The following is a 22,589-nucleotide window of genomic DNA, read 5'->3' on the forward strand; positions in this document are numbered from 1 at the left end:
ATACAGATTTCTCAAGAGGCAGATCAGGTGGTCTGGTATTCCCATCTCTTTCAGAATTGTCCACAGTTTTTTGTGATCCACACAGTCAAAGTCTTTGGCATAGTCAATAAAGCAGAAATAGATGCTTTTCTGGAATTCTCTAGCTTTTTCCATGATCCAGCGGATGTTTGCAATTTGATCTCTGGTTCCTCTGCCTTTTCTAAAACCAGCTTGAACATCAGGACGTTCACGGTTCACATATTGCTGAAGCCTGGCTTGGAGAATTTTGAACATTACTTTACTAGCGTGTGAGGTGAGTGCAATTGTGTGGTAGTTTGAGCATTCTTTGGCATTGCCTTTCTTTGGGATTGGAATGAAAACTGACCTTTTCCAGTCCTGTGGCCACTGCTGAGTTTTCCAAGTTTGCTGGCGTATTGATTGCAGCACTTTCACAGCATCCTCTTTCAGGATTTGGAATAGCTCAACTGGAATTCCATCACCTCCCCTAGTTTTGTTCGTAGTGATGCTTTTCTAAGGCCCACCTGACTTCACATTCCAGGATGTCTGGCTCTAGGTCAGTGATCACAGAATCTATTAATATAAATTGATGTAAAATTTTGTTAAAATTCTAGAAAACTCAGAGATGATTAATTACCTAAAAAAACATGAAATTTTTTGAAATACTTCTGAAAAAGAAGTGGATGGTGATTTGATTAATGTACATGTATCTTTTAAAATTTTTTCCAGAATTTTTGCTATTATTCTTATTTGGAAAATAGTTGACAATATAATTTTATTTCTGTGTATTGTATGGTAATAAATTAATTACAATAAAATGACTTTTATTTGTACATTGCTTTGCAGTTTTAAAAGCTCTTTTATGTTTACAATCTTATATAATCTCTACAATTCCTAGATAAGGAAGGAATTATTGTTGTTGGTTTGTAGATATGGAAACTGAACTGGAAGATCAAATACATTAATCATCAAGCATTATACACTCTCAGTTCTTTCATTTGTTTGTTTATTGTTCAGATATTCACTAATCTCCCTCTATAATACCAGGAGGCCCTCTATAACTACTGGAGGCAAAGCTTGTAGTAAGTCTTTTATTTAGTCCAGTATTCTTTCTGCTGCTATTTGCTGCATCTCAAATGCAATTAAAAATTACTGTTTAAGTAATCCCTTCTTGTCTGTTTTGTTCAGATATTATGAGCCTTTTACCAAGTAGAGTTTCTAATTAGTTTCAATTTATTTTGTATTAGATACATTTTTCTTTTCTCTTAATATTTTTGTGTATAGGTTTTCTATAATCAACTTTCTTTTTCCCAAATGTGAATTTGTATAAGCCAAAAGTTTTTGCCATCACTATATTAAATTACTCCTAAGTTTTTATATAATCTCTGTCTCCATTTGGTATTAGCTACTGCTTTCAAGATTTCTTATTCTCTTGAATCCATTACTCACCAGTTTATTTTAATGAAAAAAGAAAGATATCTCAGTTGACTTTCTACCCTGAAAGAAAACGATTGACTCTGAAATTATTTAATTTTAAAACTGCTAATATTTAGAAATAGTAAATGAAAGCATCTATGGTGAGAAATAAAGAATATTATCAGCTAGTTATCAGTAACACGCAGTGGCATAATATACACTGGAAGAAAATTCCAGATCCAGTTCAATAAATTTTTCTTGAATGTCTACTCTGTATCATGTTAGGTGTTTTATAAGATAAAAGAAAAAGCCTCAGAAGCCTCAGATCTTGCTTTCAGTGTCATCATAACCTAATTGGGAAGAGATTCATTATGTATTATACAGCTCACACTGCAGAGGAGAGTAAAATCAGTGCTGCTAGCTTTTTGACTGCACAGAAGAAAGAATGCTTCAATCGTCATGGTGTGGCTTTGGTGGGTTTAAGGAGAAAGTAACATTGGAACTCATTTTCAAGGAGGTGATTTCTGCAGGGGACATGGATGTTGAGTTAGTGCCACAGAATGGGGGAAAAAAAAAAAAACCCAACACAGAAATGGTATAAACATATAGGATATAAATGAAGCTATAAATAGATTTTAAAAAGATGTTTTATTGCATTTAGACCTTCTCACAAACACTTATTTCAATTTTTTCTTGCTTTATGAACCCATGGTATCTGGGCACAGATAGGAGTTGGAGGTAGGAGTGGATTTTGTACGTGTAATCGGTCCTGTCAGTTGCCAGGAGCCTAGTGATTTGGGGACTGGAACGTGAGAGTGAGTTGGGGATTCATCTCTGGGGTGATAAAAAATAATCTTTTCACATTATTTTACTCTGGATTGGTGACTGAGGAAAAAGCATAGAAGTCCCATGCTCGGGATGTATAGTATGTCTTTTGGCTATCTTTTATCTTTCATAGACAAGTTTGTGGAATGGATTTGTATAATTTGTGTATTTTCTAAATTAGGCTAGTCCTTTCCATGTATTTTATCTTAATCTCTTTCCACTCTGGAGGAGCTAAAACTCTGAGAATTTATATGAAGAGTCTCTTTCTGAAGAAACTTGGAAAGCTTTGCTGTTCAGTCACTTAGCTGTGTCCAACTCTTGTGACCCATGGACTGCAGCATGCCAGGCTTCCTTGACCTTCACTATCTCCGGAGTTTGCTCAAACTCATGGTCATTGAGTTGATGGTGGCATCAAGCCAGTCTCATCGTCTGTTGTTCCCTTCTCCTCATGCCCTCAGTCTTTCCCATCATCAGGGTTTTTTCCAATGAGTCAGCTCTTCATATCAGATGACCAAAGTATTGATGCTTCAGTTTCAACATCAATCCTTCCAATTAATATTCAGGGATGATTTCCTTTAGGATTGAGTAATTTGATCTCCTTGCAGTCCAAGCGACTCTCAAGAGTCTTCTCCAGCACCAAAATTCGAAAGCATTAATTCTTTGGTGCTCAGTCTTCTCTATGGTCCAATTCTCATATCCATACATGACAACTGGAAAAACCATAGCTTTGACTAGATGTACTTTTATCAGCAATGTTGTTTCTCTGCTTTTTAATATGCTGTCTAGGTTTGTCATAGCTTTTCTTCCAAGGAGCAAGCAAGTCTTAATTTTGTGGCTGCAGTCACCATCCACAGTGATTTTGAAGTCCAAGAAAATAAAATCTGCCACTGTTTCCACTTTTTTGTGTGTGTTTGCCATGAAGTGATGGGACCGGATCCCATGATCTTTGTTTTTTTATTGAGTTTTAAGCCAGCTTTTTATGTAATGATATTAACTTTTGTTTTGTATACAAAGAGAAAATGTTGTTTATAATCAAAATCTATACCTGTGTAATGAGAGACAAGGGAAGTATAATCAGTCGTTCTTATAATAGAGCGCAGCCATGTGCTGCCCTTCACATGGGCCTTCACTGCATGCCATACCTTGCTATACCGTTACCAGCAACTGTTAGAGACCACTAATGATATCCTCAGCCATTGGTCAGGGACGCAGTGGGCCCCTTCCCCGAGTGAGGGGCTGTTAATGAGTGACCGTTGGTGGCCCTGCCCAGCCATTGGTCAGGGCCCCGTGTGCCCCTCCCCCAAGTGAGCGACTGTTAATGAGTGACCGTTGGTGGTCCTGCCCAGCCATTGGTCAGGGCCCCGTGTGCCCCTCCCCCAAGTGAGCGACTGTTAATGAGTGACCGTTGGTGGTCCCGCCCACCCATTGGTCAGGGCCCCATGTGCCCCCCCCCCAAGTGAGGGACTGTTAATGAGTGACCGTTGGTGCTCCTGCCCAGCCATTGGTCAGGGCCCCGTGTGCTCCCCCCTCCGCCCCAAGTGAGGGACTGTCCATGAGCAACTGTTAGTGGACACATTCAAGTCAAGTCTGACAGAGTGCAGATCCTCCGGTGAGAGAGATTAGGCGAATCCTAGCCTTTTCCCCGGGGCCCTCCAGGTCACCTCATCATGGGCAAGCGATGGAGACGGGGGTCCCAGGGAACAAGCTGAGGACTGTGTACTGCAGGGTTCCAGGACCCTCGCCATGGCCACCCACTGGCCAGGCCCAGGCCTTGCTGGTGACCCTTACCCACCCCTGCCTATGCGACCTAATGGCGGTAGCAGTCTTCTTAGGATGCCATCATGCCATCCGGGGGACCTGCCCCCGCCACTTGGGCTGCCTGGGGGCCAGTTGGGTCCTGGGCACCTGGATCCTTCACAGAAACAGCTGAGCAGGGTCTGAGAACCTGGCCCTGAGGGAGCTGGCAGCTGAAATCTGCCTCCTCTTAGGCAGGACCTGGATGTCAGAGGTGGAAAGTTGTGCCTTGGGGCCTTGCCCTTTTTTGTCAGAACAGGGAATGGGTGGAGGTTTACTGGAACCTCCTGACCATGACCTGACCTCAAGAACAAAGTGCTTGACACCAGGAAGTTTGCAACAACTAAGCCCGCTCCTCCTTCACCTTTCCTAGAAAAGGGCTTTTGGGGAGTTTTGAGATTTCTAAGGCATGAGCCACACTTTAGATAGACTCTTGTCATTTTTGTATTGCTGTCCTTGTGTCTCAGGCGCGTATCTTTGTGTTTCAGTTGTATTCTTACACACCATTTAAAAAAAAAAAGATGGATGTTTTGCTATGATCAAAGGAAGTTTATACTGATTCCTATCAATTGTTCAAAGATTTTGATTTTCCTTATTGTGGATGCTGCTGCTGCTGCTGCTAAGTCGCTTCAGTCGTATCCGACTCTGTGCGACCCCATAGATGGCAGCCCACGAGGTTCCCCAGTCCCTGGGATTCTCCAGGCAAGAAAACTGGAGTGCGTTGCCATTTCCTTCTCCAATATTGTGGATGACATTTTGTCTTTCATGTAAAAGGCAAGAGTACCATGTTTATATGAGTTCCATATTAAAAGCTGTTCTAGTTTTAAAGAACATAGAAATTAACTGTAATTTACACTAATAACAGAACTATTAGGGGGAAAAAACATTGCATATATAACATTTCGATCCTCAAATTAAGTCCATAAAATCTTTTAAGTGAGTGAAGTTGCTCAGTTGTGTCAGACTCTTTGTGGCCCTGCGGACTGTAGCCCGCCAGGCTCCCCCATCCATGGGATTTGCTAGGCAAGAATACTGGAGTGGGTTGCCATTTCCTTCTCCAGGGGATCTTCCACCTGGGTCTCCTGCATTGCAGGCAGACTCCTTACTGTCTGATCCCCCAGGGAAGCCTAAAATCTTTAAAGCATGGGAAATTTTATATTTTTCAATCAGATTTTTATAAAACAAATCAAATGTTTTTCATTCAGTTAATGTAGGAAATACTTATTTAGCACCTACTGAGTACGACTCTGATGCTGGGAGGGATTGGGGGCAGGAGGAGAAGGGGATGACAGAGGATGAGATGGCTGGACGGCATCACTGACTCGATGGCGTGAATCTGAGTGAACTCCAGGAGTTGGTGATGGACAGGGAGGCCTGGCATGCTGTGATTCATGGGGTCACAAAGAGTTGGACATGACTGAGCGACTAAACTGAACTGAACTGAGTAGTTCTAGGTGCTCCTTCTAGGTGAGTACTTCTAAACATTGTGGTAAAGAAAAATCTGCCTGTACAGAAATTATATTCAAATGAATTAGTGAGGTTTTATAATTTGGCTGTGTACCATACATATTTCTTAAGCTTTTATTATGTATAGTTTATCATCAGTCTTAGAAGCAATACAAATAGGAAAAATAAGTATAAATAGATATTTTACAAGGAATACTCTGGGAAAAAATTGTTTCAGTTATTTCGAACAGAGGGCAGATTTGAAGTTGCAAATTACTTAGAAACTCAAAATACATTTTTTTAAAAAAATTGCAGGGTAAGAGCTCATATACATTTATCTGAATGAACGTACCCTTTATAACATGAATCTGGATCCTTGCTGTAGCAAAATTACTGAGTATGTTTTGCAAGGTTTGTTTGAAGTTTTCTATAGCATGTTCTGCTTCCTAAAGCGATTTAAACATATCAGAAATTTAAGGAGATTGTTGATGTCTTAGTTTTTCTTTCTCAGTGGCTGCTACATCTCACTGAAACACATTAGGAACAAAATCAGTTATTGTAGTTGTCTTAGAGTAGCGGTTATTGGATGTTATTTTACCTGCATCTCTCTGTAAGTCTGTATGGAGAACACTGATTCATGAATCCTTAAGTTTCTTGGAAATTAAAGAAAGATTCCATAGGAAGTAAGGAATTATTTTAGACTAATGGCCAAACTGAAAATCTGCATGTATTACAGCTTGTCCATTTGCTGGAAAAAGTCAACAGATTTAACTAATTCTTTCGAATGGAAGGGGTATTTAAAATGACATCAAATTGATATGTAATACAGATATAACTAAAATCAAATGGAATTTTATTAACTTAACCTGTTGGATATTTTTTTCTGGATCATGTTGAATAGCTTTGTCAAAGATAGGTATGAAAAAATTTTGGAGGCTGTCTTTTATATGTGATATAAGTTGTTACTAGGCTTGTTGAAATCAGTGAGCACATAAGATGATAAATCCTTGACTGGCTTGTTCTGTTTTCTTCAGTCCTTTTTTTCATTTCTTTTACTCTCCCTTGTTTCTTTTTTAAATATCTTACAAGCCTGTAGAAAAATATTGAGAATTACGTATTTCTTTTATGCAAGAAATGTGACTGATTTGGAACATTTTTTATAATTAGAGACAAATTTTAAGAAACAATAACATCACTTATAGCTTCTATCCTTAGAAAAAGTTTTTATTTTTAATTATTATGTTTAAATCCAAAATATGTGATTTACTTGATTGAGATCACATTAGATACCCATTTTATCATTCTGTGGGAACTCAAAATTTTAACAGACATATCAAACCAATACCTTCATTTATTCCCTAGCCTCAATGCAATATAGTGATAATATTTTTCCTTAAAATGTGTGGGAACTTAACTACATAGTACTTAGGATATATGTATTGTATATAAATTTCCAAACCTCTCTGGCTGTGTTGTCTAGTTTCTGCTTGAATGCTTACGTTTATGGAGCGCTCACTACTCTGTAATAGTAGGCTGATATATTCCTGGGCATCATTAATAGTTGCTCTATTTTTATTGAGCAAAAGTTTCTTTCCATTGCATTTTTTCCTGTATTAAGCTTTCCCCCATGAAGCCACACAGAAAACAGCTATTCCCTTTTACAAGTGACAGTCTTTCAAATATTTCAAGGCAATGGTCCTATCTGTACTTTAGCTTTTCACTTTCAACTTAATTGTACCATTTCTTTTGTTTGGAAACTTCTCATTTGGCTTTATTTTTAAGTCCTTAGCCATTCTAGTCACCTTTATTTTGACATCTTCTGTTTTATCAGTATACATTTAATATGTAGTCCTACACTGAGCACTTCCATGAAATTACAACTTCCTTGATCAGTCAGCTATGCATTTACAGTCTCATAAGCTTTTCTGGCAACCAGTTTACACTCCTGGGCTTGGTAAATTTTTTCCTTAGAGCCCTGCTCTTTCAAGCTATATTTCCTTCTGTTGTCTTTTCTGTGTGCAGCTGTATTTTTGCCATCTTTTTAAGACTTATTTTTAAGTGTGCCTTATTAATTTCATATCTGTAGATTCATTCATTTATGTAAGTGCAAGATGTAGTGCCAACTGTTTTTCCTGATGTCACATTGCATTGTGGTATATGGTATAATTGTGATTACACTACAAGAGGGAACAGGAAATGATAACGATGAAGATGCTGATGATTGGTAATTATGGCTACTTACCTGGTACTGGTACAATTAGGTCTCACAACAGTCCTTAAAACGCAGTTGTAGTTATTCCCATTTTACAGGTTAAAAGAAGTGTGGTTTTATAGAGAAAGTAACTTGTTGAGGATCATCTAGTGATTGGCAGAACTAGCTTTAGAATTCAGATAATTGGCATACCAAATCCATTTTCTTAACCACTATTCTGTAACTTCTGTCTTAGCAATTTAAGTAAGGGGAAGACTTTGCTTTTCATCATGAATAGCCAAGGCTTCTGTGAGGAGATTAACTTTTGAGGGAGATGTTTCTAGCCTAGAAAGTTACTGCCAGGTAGAGCTACTAAGGTGGGGAAGTACAAGCATTGAGGTGAAATCCTGCTTGTCTGTCTGTGCTTGTACTGCCACTTCAACCGTGTCCTCTTTGCCTAGTTTGGTTATAATGTGACTTATACATGGGCATGTTGCGGAAAATAAGATAGAAAAAACAAACTAGAGAAGACCAATTGTTGGGAACCCTTCATGTCTAGCCAAAATAGTATGTTGTGTTGGTAAGTAAAATTTTGGATGATTTTTCAACAAAGATATTCCATAGTCATCTCATGGGCTGACAGTATAATCTTGATGTAGTATTTAGGAAGGATTAGAAGGGAAGCATACAGAAAGCAATCAGATGAGAAACAATTAGGGCCATTTCAGTAATCAAACTAAGAGATAATGAGAGCCAGAATTACCAGTTATTACTGAAAGGAACATAAAGAGCAGATGCAAAAGACAGGGCAGTTCTTGAATTGTTTGATTTTGAAACCAAATGAATATTTGAGTTAGTAAGAAATGAAAATGAAGATGCTGCTCACAGAACTAGTCATATATAGTTGAGGAATATGAGGAGTAGTTGACCTTTAAAAAATGTTGCATTTGAAGTACTGCTTGAAATCCAGATGGAAAGATTTAATAGGCAATTTGAGAATCAGTGAAATGGAAGAAAAGATAAAAGTGGAGATGTTGTTAACAAAAAATTCAACTGAACAAATTTAATGAGCCAATTGACTTTATTCAGTGATTCATGAGTTGGACAGCATCTCTTTTAGCAAGTAGAAAGTTGGTCCTAGGAAATGTACAAAATGGAAAGCTTTTAGAGACAGACAGGAGGAGGCAGAAAAGGGAAGTTTTCAGCAAAAAGTGAATTGTTTCAGGCAAGGTCACTTTCCTTTGGAGGAAAGACTTGGATCTGTCAGGCAGATTACTTCACTAGCGCCAATCACTTAATTCCAGATTGACTGGTTAAAGGTTGCATTTTTGGATAGGCTGAAACTATAATTAGATTAGATATTGCCTTGATTTGTTGACCTGCGGCTGAGCACAAGTAACTTCATTTGGGGCCTGTTATTTGTTTCTTTTTTGAACGTGTAAACCACTTTTAATGTAAAGGGGTAGGTGTGAAACAATGTACGAGGCCATGAAAGAGGGCGAGGACATGCTGGGCGCTCCTGAGCTTGAGATGACCACTGGGATTTTCTGAAAGTAGTGTATGACAGATAACAGCTTGGGCATTTTCTTAAGGACTTTGTATGTAATTTCAATTTAAACTCTTCATTCATGCATTTCCTGATTTTTATGCTTCATTCCACGAGTGGGTCAGCCTCAAACACTTCATTACAAAGACCAGATGCTAATTCCGTTATCTTTGCCAAAGTTTCAGATTTTACTTTAACAACCAGATCCTTGCCTTATTTTCATTCCTTTCATCACTCGGCTTAAATTCATCATGGTTATTTCTCTGAACTCTTAACTTTTGTAACTGATAAATTCTATCATTTCTTCTGATTCAATATTCCTAATATTTCCTTTCTTGTTAGCATCTTGTAGCCCACAGTCCTGTGCATGTTTAACCATCAAGTAGGCTGAATCTACTGATCTCACTGAAGTTGCTGTAAAACATTTAGTTTATCCATTTGGCAAAATGTAGCTTGATTTATATTGTTTGGTAATGAGTTCTTTGGGGTTTCTTGTGTGGTCTTCAGAGTCTTAGAAACCCATGGCTTAACATGCCTCTGGCAGCCAATCAAATTTATACCGACTAGTGGTAAGATTATTATATTGGAAAATATTTAAAACCGTACTCTTTTAAATGCTGTGTTTTTACTTTTACTAGGTTTTTAAAGAAACAAGTAAGAATTCCCTCAAGGAATTGATCTGACCTAACATTTAACATTGGAGGGGAAAATGTTGCTCCTCTGACATGTAGAATCAGGAATTGAATTTTCTGTTATGCTTGCATTTTAAAGGGATCATGATAGTCTCCATTGTGGAAAATCTCTTTCAAGTTGTATTGATGTGGGCAAGTATTCTGCTGTAGATAAATATTTTGTTGCTTTTTCTGTCCCAAAAAGAAGCAGGAGTGAAAGTTTGAAGGATGAAACATTTTGATTAACTGAACAGTAAAGGTGTGACTCAGCAAATTTGAAGAGCCCAGTACACTTCAGAGTGACATGTTGAATCAGACTGAAGGATTATAGTGCCTATTCCCAGAAGAAAATAATGGACGTCATTAATTTCCATTATGCAGGATGATTCTTCTCACTTCCTTAAGGATTCTAATAGACTTATATGAACTGCAGCTCACTCTCCTCTGTGAGCAGATGGTACTCATCTTTGTATTTCCATTACTGAGCATAATACTTGATATAGTAGGTATATATTAAATAATATGAGTGAGCAAATGTTGTCTAAAGGGAAATTTCCCCCTTGAATTTTTTTTCTTGAGTTTAATGTGCTGGTTATGCTTTCTCTAATTCTTCATTTTAGAAATGAAGATTAAAATTTTCTACTCAGAGAACATTTAGTTGCTAAAAATGTATAAACCTTAGGACAGTAGAAGCTTAGGTCATGTAAGAAAACCTAAATCATTCTAAAATGATCAGTGATAGCAGTAGCTCAAATTCTTTGAGTGAAATTATGCTTTATTCATGGAGAATTATGTAAAATGGAAAGTATTTAGTTAACACACATGTGCAATCCACATACTGTATACACATCACCCTAGAATCAGGGGCCTGTAATGCTCACTACCTCTGTGAGGGCCTCAGAGATGTTTGTTTTTCTTTCTTTCTTTACTGGTTGTGCGGGGTCTTCCTTGCTGGACGCAGGCTTCCTCTAGTTGCAGCGAGTGGGGGCTACTCTTCACTGTGGTACGTGGGCTTCCCGTTGCAGTGGTTTCTCGTGTTGTGGAGCACAGGCTCTAGGCACACGGGCTTCAGTGCTTACAGGATGAAGGCTCAGTAGTTTTGACCCCTGGGCTTTAGTTGCTCTGTGGCATGTGGAATCTTCCTGGACCAGGGACTGAACTCTTGCCGCCTGCATTGTCAGGCATATTCCTGTCTGCTATACTACCGAGGAAGTTCGGCCACAGAGTTTTTAAGAGACCACTAGAAAATCTCAAACAAACAAACAAAACCCTCTTGATTAGATGGTGCTCTGGTGATGGTTCTAAAATGTTGTGGCCTCTGGGACCTACTTGTAACAAGTTACTGTGTATGTCCAGGTCAGTAAAATTTCAGCTTCCTGCGTGTGTGTGGAGAGTGGCTCCATTACCTCAGGACCACCAAGAATCTGCTGTTTTTGCTTCAAATAACAAACTGAAGTTAAGATGTTAAAAAAAAAAAAAAAGATGAAAGAAGCCTATTTAGGTTATACAAACTTTAACACTTTATGAAGTGGACAGTCTCCTTTCATAGAACCGCAAAATGGGGCAGAAATTAGGTAGCTTTTATGGGATAAAGGATAAAAAACAGGAAAGCATAGGAGATAGCCAGTGGCTGCGGTCACATAGTCAATCTAGTTTGGAGTGAGAAGGCCTGAAATTGGCCTGGCATTTGGGGGTGGCTGACCGGACATAACCAAATTTCCAGCCAAGCAGAGCATTTACAGGAACACAAAAGTTATCTAAGTTTTGGTTTGATGACATGCATTCTGGGCAGGCATAACTCCATCTTGGGCATATAGATTTATTTCTACAAACGAGAAGAACTGTTTTGGCCTTTTGTTGTTTCTAAGAATGAAAAGGGGAGTCTTACTAGTTAGTAAATTTCCAAGTACTATACTGGAAATATTTACTAGAGACAGGAAAAATTAGAGAAGATTCTAATTGGAATCTTCTCTTGGAAGAAGGATTGCATATTTGTCTAGGCAAATAGAACTTTTCTTCTGTATTCCAGTCCATACTCTAGAAATATTTTGGGTTGAATTGTTGAAGTAGACAGAACATAGGCTATAAACATGAGAATACAAGTTAGAAGAAACAAGAATTTTTCCTTCTTCTATGAAAGTCAATTTTGTACATTTTACCTGGCGTTTAAGAAGTACTTTTCCTTTCCCTAAAACCATCTTGTGTTTATTTCACTGTTATGTAATATTCTTCTGGGAATTGAGCCTGTAGTTCACTAATTCTATGTGATACCGTTTGGACTATGTCATGTAATAATTCTTCAATGTTAGTCTCTGTCTGTGGAGTGACAGAAGGCCATTCGTGGTGTTACAATCTGTTGCCATTGGCAAAGGAAAAAAGAACCGCTGTGTGTGTGAGTGTTTACTACCAGTGACTCGTTTGAACCAAATTACTCACACTTATTTATTAGGTCCTTTGTGTCTTTAATCATTAAACTTTGTCTTATTCCTCAATGAGAGTGCACACAGTGAGGTCCTATGAGGAGAAAATGGCACTTAAGTTGCTCCACAGTAGTGAAAGTGAGTCAGTCGTGTCCGACTCTTTGTGACCCCATGGGCTGTACATCGCATGGAATTTTCCAGGCCAGAATACTGGAGTGGGTAGCCTTTCCCTTCTCCAAGGGATCTTCCCAACCCAAGGATCAAACCCAGGTCTCCTGCATTGCAGGTGGATTCTTTACCAGCTAACCTAGGAGGGAAGCCCTCCTCTATAATAAAGACTCTCATTTCCAGATGAACCAAGTTGATTGGATGACCCTGATACTGTTAACTTTTATATTCCCAGTTAGTTGTCTTTTGCCTTTCTGTAACAGAGAAGATAGAAATTAGAGTCTAAAATTTTCCATTATCCCAAAGGTCAGTGTACACATACAAAAACTACTGGCATGTGCCATTGGGCTTAAACCTGCCAGTAGGAAAATGCAGAGAGGCAAAAGGCAACAGATTGTGGAATTTAAAAAGGTGACAGTTATAAGGATCACCTAATCCATCGGGCTCATTTGGTAGTAGAGTTGTCCGTATTATACAGAACTGAAGTATCAGTCTCTTCACTGGTAAGTTTAAGCTTGGTGGCACATGGCAGTCATTCCTGGGTGTATAGGTTGACCTTTGTGATAATGGAAAATTTTAAGACTCTAATTTTCTTCTCTATCTTTGGTAGCATTTTCTATATTGTATTAGGCAGCACATTTTACTTACATTTATACCTTAAAAGAAGAAATGAACTGGAACTGAGATTTTTAAGATAGAAGTAAAATTGTTAATTTTCCCTTGTGTCTCATCATTCATTCATTACTTGTATCTAACCTTTTGTTCTGCTCACTTCTGAAAATAATTTAGCATTTCTTAGACATAGAGTCTTAACTTTTGGACTTCCCAGACCCTAAGTTTTAATTTTTTACTTTATTCTAGTAATTGTCACAGAACTGCTGACTGGCCTTTTTTCATATATGTATATATGTGTGTGTGTATATTAATCAATGAAGGACAGTAGAACTCTTAAATACTTCCAGATGATGGATATTATAGAAAAGTTATTTCTTCTGTGCTTGTTCATCTTGTGGTCTTTTCTTCTTAACATAAGTTTTCCATAGTAAATCTTTGCAAGTTAAATTGTTTCTTAATTATGGGAAGTCTAAAAGAATGATGGATGGCTTAACTTTAATGCTTCCATTCTTTTCAAACATGTAACAAAATTTTGCCTAACTCTTCCCATGTGCTTGGCCACATGCCATAGACCATGATCCGATAGAAAGGTTAATTGCAGGGTTCTCTAGGTCATTGCTAACAGTGAGCATGGATGTAGGTGAAGTATTTGTGTTTATTTCATATGTAAGTGTATCAAGAGAAAGGCCTCCTCTGGTTTGATTGTCAGCATTTTTAGGGTTCTTTAAATCTCTATAATACTTATATGGCAGTTCTCACTAATAGCTGCTTAATGAATCCTCAGTGATGTCAAATAGTGTTCTAGTATATTTACCATCATTTATTTTCTCTCTCATGTTTAGCCTCTTTGAATTTTATGATGATGAGAGCTTGTCCTGATAAGAGATCTGTTTTGAAACACGTGAACTGCAAGCTAATTTAACAGGAAAATAAAAAGCAGACCATTTGATGGCTAACTATGCAGCCATAGACTTCATCTCAAATCTAAAATAGTTGTAGTAGATAAGACTTCTGACCACGAGCATGCATTTTTACTATTTTTCAGTGTGCTATATAAAAAGAAACTTACAGACCAAATTCACATTGAGTCAAGATCTAACTTTTTCTAAGTAATTTCTAAAAATTAGTCTAGTTGTCATCCTCTATTATTTAATGAGTGTTTCACATAGTATGTAGGGTTACTTATAGTTCATTCTAAAAGTAAGAAAAATGCTAGAATTACAACATCTTCAGTAAGAGATGGTCATCTAGCCCCTATTTCAATGCTTTCTTTAAAAGGAATAAAGGAAGATTACTACTTAAGACACAACTTTGTCCATTTTTGAACAACTCATATTATTAAAAGTTTTTATTTCAGTTCAGAGTTATTTTTCTTCCTCATTACTTTCAACATTAATTTCTTATATGACATGATAGCTCTTTTTTGAGACTTACTTCTCATTTTCTAACCTTTTAGTTAACTTGGTTCCTAGATACTTTACTCTTCTGGTATTATTTTAGTTACTCTCCAGTTTATCATCATTCCTTTTTTCCTTGCATTTATTAAACAAACCAATTGAGTGGGTATATGAGTATGTATGTGTGCTATTCATTTGTTTATATTTAACTTACACTGTTTCTAAGAATGTAAAAAACACTGGGTAACCTCAGTTCTTTTCTCCATTTTTTTGGTAACTTCTCTATAGTTTTTTTTTTTTTTTTTTTTGTCATTTTAGTAATATTATTGGCCTTTAAGATACTTTTGTTTTTTTTTCTTTTTTTCCTCATATTTGAATTTTTCTTTTTATAAACATTCATATGATACACTACTCTTAATAGTGGCTAAAATTTAACTAGTTTTATTCAATGTTTGTCTCTAGTTTCCTAATGGGATTTTGCAGAGATTACAGAAGATGAGGGCTTCCCAGGTAGCACTAGCTGTAAAGAGCCCATCTGCCAATGCAGGAGATGTAAGGGATGAGGGTTCAATCTCTGGGTCGGGAAGATCCCCTAGAGAAGGGCATGGCAACCCACTCCAATGTTCTTGCCTGGAGAATCCCATGGACAGAGGAGCCTGGTGCTTAGCGCCCTTCAGAAAAGTAGATATTGCAACCTCCTTTAATGATTCTTGTCTTTAATAGCTCTCTCAGTAAAGTTTTCCTCATTTCTTTTTTTCCAGTTTTATTGAGATATAATTGACATACAGCACTGGTTAAGGTGTACAGCATAATGGTTTGACTTACATGCCACATGAAGTGATTGATTACCACAATAAGTTTGCAAACATCGATCATCTCATATAGATATAAAATTAAAGAAATAGAAAAAAGTTATTTTCCTTGTGATGAGAACTCTTAGGATTTACTTAAATTTCATGTATTAACAGAGCAGTGTTAATGATCTTGACCATGTTGTGTGTTATACTCATAGTACCGGTATATCTGGAAGTTTATACCATTTGGCTTCCTTTATCTAATTTTCCCTCTATCACCCCTCCTCTGGTAACTATAAATCTGATTTTCTATGAATTTATTTTCATAAGTATAATTTATCTATAACACTATATGAGCACTTGGTATACAACAAAGTGATTTGATATTTTGGCAACCTACATCATCATTCACTTTTTTTTTTTTACTTTTTAAAACATTTATATTTATATATATATATATAAATTAAAAATATATATAATATATAGTGTGTTTGAGACTAAAAGTATAGTACATAATATTTAAAAAAAAGGAAAATGAAAAAAGGCAGAATAGGCAAAGTGTGAGGGACACAGATACACATTGCTAAAAATCATCATTCACTTTGAAATGAAGTATTCAGAACCAGGCACGGTTGATGACCTCATACTAGTTACTAAGAAATATTTTATATGATATATATTTTTATTGCGTTTGTTGCTTCCCTGGTGGCTCAGCTGGTAAAGAATCCGCCTACAGTGTGGGAGACCTGGGTTCGATCCCTGTGTTAGGAAGATTCTCTGGAGAAGGAAACGGCTACCCACTCCAGTATTCTGGCCTGGAGAATTCCATGAACTGTATAGTCCTTGGGGTTGCAAAGAGTCAGACATGACTGAGCACCTTTGACTGTTATAATATTTTATATAGTAATATTACTGTATATTTTTAGTAATTCACCTTATGTTTATCTTAATTGGTTTTACAAACATTATATTCCAGGGACTCTATAGTCCATGGGGTCACAAAGAGTTGGACATGACAGGGACTTTCACTTTCTTAATGTAGATTCTTAATAACCTTGGGAGTAATTTGAAAACACCCACATTTTCTGCTGTTAAACCAGCACACCCTTGACCTTTACTGGCATAGTTAATTTGTGGATCTGGATTCTAGGCTTTTCTATTCAAGGACATTAAATATATTGCTTGTTTTGGTTTTCTATTAGTCTGTTGGAAACATTTTGGATCTTGACACAGCAAGCAGGAGAATGAGTGCCTTCTTAAATTTTGTACCTTTTAGGTATCTTACCCTATCTCTGGCCTTGATTTCCTCTTTCATTCACCATTTTATTTTCCTGGAACTGAAAGATTATGACTCCAAATTAAAAATATTGTTTTAGTTAAATAAGTTAATAATAATAGTTGCTTTGGTAATAACTCTTTAAATATATTCTTCTAGTTTTCATATCGCATTATGAGATATTTGCCTTACTTTATAGGAAGTGAAAATGATGTATCATTTATAAATCAATAATATATTCATTCAACAAGTCATTTACTGTATCCCTGTTATGTGATAGGAACATGGAAGTTTAATACTGTGTGTGGCCTCTGCCTTGTACCTCTTACAAGGTGCTGTAAAATATTCATAAAAAGTGCTGTATGACAGTGGAATATTATTCAGTGCTAAAAAGAAGTGAGTTATCAAGCCGTGAAGAGATATAGAAAAACCTTAAATGCATAAATGAAAGAATTTGATCTGAAAATGCTGTATGAGTCCAAGAATATGACATTCTGGAAACGGCGGAACTATGGAGACTATAAAAAGATCAGTGGTTGACAGAGGCTAAGGAGGAAGAAGAGATGAATAGACATGGCACAAAGGATTTTTAAAATAGTGAAACTATTCTTTATGCCGTAATGCTGCATACGTGTCACTTTATATTTGTCAAACCTATCAAAGTGTTAATACTCCAACAGTGAACTCTGATGCAGACTATGGACTTTAGGTGGTAATGATGTATCAGCGTAGGTTCTTTGATTGTCACAAATGTCCCACTCTGGTGGAGGATGTTGATGGTAGGGGAGGTTGGGTGTAGGGGCAGTAGTGGTATATGGGAACACTGTATTTTCTGCTCAATTTTTCTGTCAACTTGAAACTACTGTAAAAAATAATATATAACCTATATTTCTCTCTTTTCTTGGGAGAGGATCTACAAAGATCATGAAGGATTTATAAAATGTCAAACTAAAACTCAAATGCACCTCTAACAATGTATCCCTTGGGTATCCAAGTCAAACTCTATCATCAGCCCGTGGTACCAAGTGAAATGTTCCTGGGTAATTTTGTGACCAACTTGATTTCCAGTGAACATCTCTTTCAGATTCCCAGTAGCAAATGGAAAATTTGACAGTGTTATTAAAAATATGTGACTTTTTTTTTCGGAAGCAGTTTTATTGAAATGCTTGTGGCTTTCCTGCTGTGATGTCACTCTGTTGCCCTTAGTGCAGCAGAGTACATTACGGTGTGGCGTGGTTTCATTTTCCATGTGGCGATCTAGCAGTGACCAAACAAATCAGCTTCATAATCCTTACACAGCCTGGGAGTGAGCCACAGTGTGGAGGCAGGTGTGGGAGAAAATGCTAGAAAAAGAGAAAAGGCGAATGGAGAGCGCATCCTAAAAACCTTCTTTGGAATGATGGTAGAAGAAAGTCTAGAGTATTCTGAGCATTTTTAACTCTTCAGTGTTCTTTTATGGAACTGAAATTAACCTGTAAGAGTTTATCTTCTCCCACATTGTTGATTTTGGAAAATGACATGTTCCATAAATTAATTCTCTTATTACTGTAATATAGTGTTTTATATTCTGAAACATTAGCAAATTGGTGGAAAATCTTTATAAAATATATTCTGTACTTACCTTCATAATTGAAGTATATTGGATTAATCCTGCCCCATGACTCAATACCATACTAAGTCATGAGTAATATCACCATCATGTAATCATTGAGTATTGTTTTTTGTTGTATTATGTAGACACATTCAGGAATTCATTATATGTTTAGGAAAATTTTCCACTACACAAAATGACCCTAGACACTTAGTGTGATTTCAGTATTTAAAAAAGAAATCTTTAATATTTTTTCCTTCATAATTACACATCCAGCTGTTACTTCTTGCTCTTCATATGAGTACTATACCAGGCTTTCCACATTTCCTGATCTGTTAAAACCAATTTGCTGTGGAATGAAAAATAAAAGTATTTCATTTTTTTAAGAGTGAATGGATCATCATTAGCATAGATATTTTCCTTGGCTCAAAGAGAAATGGATAAAAATCTACAGTGGGAGAATGTGCAGTTATTTGAGGATTTGGACCTTCAATAGTTCTCATATTGACTCCCCTTCATTATTTCCACAGAGAAGACCCATGTAGCCCAGCTCCTGAGAAGGGGGATGGGCAGCCATTTCTTTGCTCTGACGTTCTAGTCCGAGTATCTTCTTGAACCAAAGAAGTTGTTGTTTAGTCACCGAGTCTAGGTGTTTGCCTGTGTTCCAGTCTTGAGTCTCTTCTTGTAGTTCCCTTGCCCTCCCCTCTGTTTCTGTTTTCCCTGTATTATCCCAAAAAAAGAGAGTGAGAAAAGAGTAATGTGTAAATATTAAGTCCTGGTCTTGGTGCTGGTTGTTATTCCATTTTTGAAATAACAGATATTCTGTCTGGATCTTTTAATTTATATTGCAGAGACTTGACCTTTAAAGGGAGAATACTTAATAATTATGCAACAGGCTAGGTGCATAAGCAGAGTCCAAGACTTTTCGCTAGTGAGATATGGTGGCCAGACTAGGTCAACTTGTGACCTTGATACACTAAAAATATACATTACTAATTATAATAATTTGGTTCAAAGATTGTTCTCTAACTCACTTATTAAATCAAAGTGTCTAGCACATAGCAAGCACTCAGTAAAAATGTGTGAATGAGTAGCAGTGAAATGCTAGTTCGATATTTGAGTGAAAATCAATTTCTATCACATCTATCATTGTCTGCAGAAAGGGAATGCTGTCAATACTTTATATAATGAAAAGATATAGAATGGATTACAAAGAAATCCATTGGAATTTCATGCCTGTGAAAATTTAGTAACATTAAATGGCCTGAAAAGTCACTATTCACTGGGATGTTAGAAATGAATGACATAGATTCTATGATTTGTGATCATTGAAATTTGCATTTGAGTTTTCATGTTAAATGAGAGGTAAGCTAATTATTGATGAAATTGTTTTCAGGAAATAATCTATTAAAAATATACAGGTAATTTAGATGTTTCATTATAATTCAGCCCTTCCTTTGACAGAAGAGATAGGAAACTACAAAAACAGATGATTACATTGATTCCAAGTTGTCTTCTGAAGTAGTTTATTTGAAAAACTTTTGGGTTTATTAATAGCACTAGAAATGGAAGGTATTTATAATGAGACAAAAACAACTGGATACATGAGGTGCGTGGTCCTCTTTTCTTATTTTCCTGCTGAACTTGAATGCGGTGGGCAGGTAGGACTCCCAGATTTGTCCGCCATGGAAGTAGAGACTTGCAGTCAGTGGAGAACCAAGACATGGGGGAACAATACTGTGTTTTTAAAATAATTTGAATTCCTCATTTCAACTAAGCATTTTCAGTGCTTCACTGTTTCTCTTCTCACTGGTGCTTCCTTTTCTGCTTTTCAAGCATTTTATACCTAATTGCTTCTTTTTCCAACCCTTTGTCTTCCAAGTGTCTATCTCTCCAACCTGGAGATCCTTAGGATGAAGGACTCCTATTATGTATTTTAAAAACAACCACCACCACAAGAGAACTCTACCGAATAGGTGTATATCTTTGCATATGCTGTGTAAACATAGTTTATTCAAATCACCGGGATACTCTGGGGAAGACTTAAGAAATGGAAATTTTACTATACTAAGACATGTTGTTTATCCTGAGTCTTTAAATTTAACTTTCATTAATATGTCTTCCAGTTTGTTCATTCTGTAATTAAAAAACAAACAAAAACACTCACCAGGTTGCTGGAGAAAACCAAGTTTCTTCAATATTAGTGAGAGAGTACACATAAAAGTAATTGAAAATTTTACCATGGGTTCAAAAAACTTATTTCACATTGATGGTTGTATTATATATAGTAAGTTGAGAGGAAGCGGCAAGTGATTCTGGTTTTATACATATCAAGTTGATCTCCAAACTTCATTTTGAATAAAATGTTTAAGCAAATTCATTAATCTATCCTGAAATATAATTTGAATATCATTGCATCCCATGAAAGAAACTGGCAAATGAGCACATGCTTCATTGTGGTTTGAATTTTGATTACAGTGCTGTATATCTTGTATTCATAAGATATACTGGTGTAACCATCCTTCTTAGGAAGATTGTAGACTAAAAGGGTAATTATGAAGGAAGGGTCAGTATGAATTACTGACATGCTTTCTGCTTCCATAGTTAGACCCCTTGACGACCATGCTAATGTTGTCCCAATAATGGCTTTACTAAATATGTAATATTCTGCTTTTTAAGTTTGTACTAACTTTTTATCTTTTTATTCCATATCTCTAAAGAGTTCTTGTTCCCTGCTAAGTTTTAGAGCCTGAAGTATAATTTTAATGGTCAGCATAAAAAGATATTTTAAATTTTGCATTCCATTTCAAATCACTTACTCACATAAAAGGACTTGCAGAGATGGAGAGCCTCAATTATGTTCATATGTAATTATACAGCAACATTTGCTTCAAATCATTGCACATCTTTGGTGGGAATAGAAAGTATTTCTTAATTACTGGATGGATTGATTTTTTTCCTCTGGTTGAATATATGTGGCCTTCCTGCTGAGCTATTTGAAATTCTCTCTTACATGGCCATATAACATGCAATCTTGTTTACTGGATATTAGAATATCTCTTTTGGTGACCAAACCTGTAGGAAGCTTTCAAGCTTAATGCCTAAAGCCCTATCTGTGAAGTATTAAATGCCTGAATTTGATCTCTTTTTCTTTGAAAATGTACTTATTATTCAGTTCAGTTCAGTCGCTCAGTCGTGTCCGACTCTTTGCAACCCCATGAATCGCAGCATACCAGGCCTCCCTGTCCATCAACAACTCCCGGAGTTTACCCAAACTCATGTCTGAGTCGGTGATGCCGTCCAGCCATCTCATCCTGTCATCCCTTCTCCTCCTGCCCCCAGTCCTTCCCAGCATCAGGGTCTTTTCCAGTGAGTCAACTCTTCACATGAGGTGGCCAAAGTGTTGGTTTCAGCTTCAGCATCAGTCCTTCCAAAGAACACCCAGGACTGATTTCCTTTAGGATGGACTGGTTGGATCTCCTTGCAGTCCAAGGGACTCTCAAGAGTCTTTTCCAACACCACAGTTCAAAAGCATCAATTCTTCTGCACTCAGCTTTCTTCACAGTCCAACTTTCACATCCATACATGACCACTGGAAAAACCATAGCCTTGACTAGACGGACCTTTGTTGGCAAAGTAATTAGATCAACATATTTCACCCTCAACCGAGGTATCCCTTTTAGAGCTAAATAAGTTTAGAAATTCCCATGTCTCTTATTTTACTGATGCAAAGATTGGAGTGTAATGATGTAAATGATTTGCATAAAGTAATTCTTAAAATTGCTAATATTATGACTTGAATTTATTATGTGGTGAAATTATAGCTAGGTCTATTAATATAAATAAATGGTCTAAAGGAATATTGGGGATAAGATGTAAAACATCAAAGACATTGAAAGTTAGCTAACCACTATATCTTAAGGAATCATATTAAGCTGGTTTGTTTTGTACAGAGTTAAAATATGTAAAGATATAATATCTGCTTCTTTTCTCTCTTCTGGAGGGAGGAGAGCAAGAAGGTAAGTCGTATTAACTGACTGCTTATCCTTTGTCAAGCTGTTGAGGAAGTGGGTCTCAATGAACTAAGGAAATGGCCTTAGTAAGGGACCAAGCTGAGAGACGTCTCATAATTGCTGGCAATCAAATTTTTATTGTTCCTTGCATCAGATAATACTGCCTTTAAATATAGAAAGGAAATATGTATGCAACTTTTATGAAGTTTGAAGATAAAATTTAATTTGAATAATCTAGTTTAAATTTTATCTTGCTGTATTATAGGAGAATAGATCAGAGATCTGAAGTTATCTGAGAAGATGGGGAAGTTTCTTATGGGAGCAGGTCAACTAGAAACTGTGCCTTTGCTTGTTACAGTGCAAGGATGCACATCTTAAATGCTTTGAACTTTGCAGGGCCTTGATATACTCTAGAGAGAAATATTCTTC

At 36.7% G+C, this 22,589-nt stretch overlaps 1 protein-coding gene across 2 annotated transcripts in view; it reads left to right on the forward strand.

Moving 5' to 3' along the window:
• TMTC2 (transmembrane and tetratricopeptide repeat containing 2) overlaps positions 1 to 22,589 on the forward strand; it is a 421,611-nt gene that overhangs the window by 113,009 nt on the left and 286,013 nt on the right. The window lies entirely within an intron of this gene.

This window comes from Bison bison, unplaced genomic scaffold (genome assembly GCF_000754665.1).
Source record: "Bison bison bison isolate TAMUID 2011002044 unplaced genomic scaffold, Bison_UMD1.0 scf7180017864535, whole genome shotgun sequence".
NCBI lineage: Eukaryota > Metazoa > Chordata > Mammalia > Artiodactyla > Bovidae > Bison > Bison bison.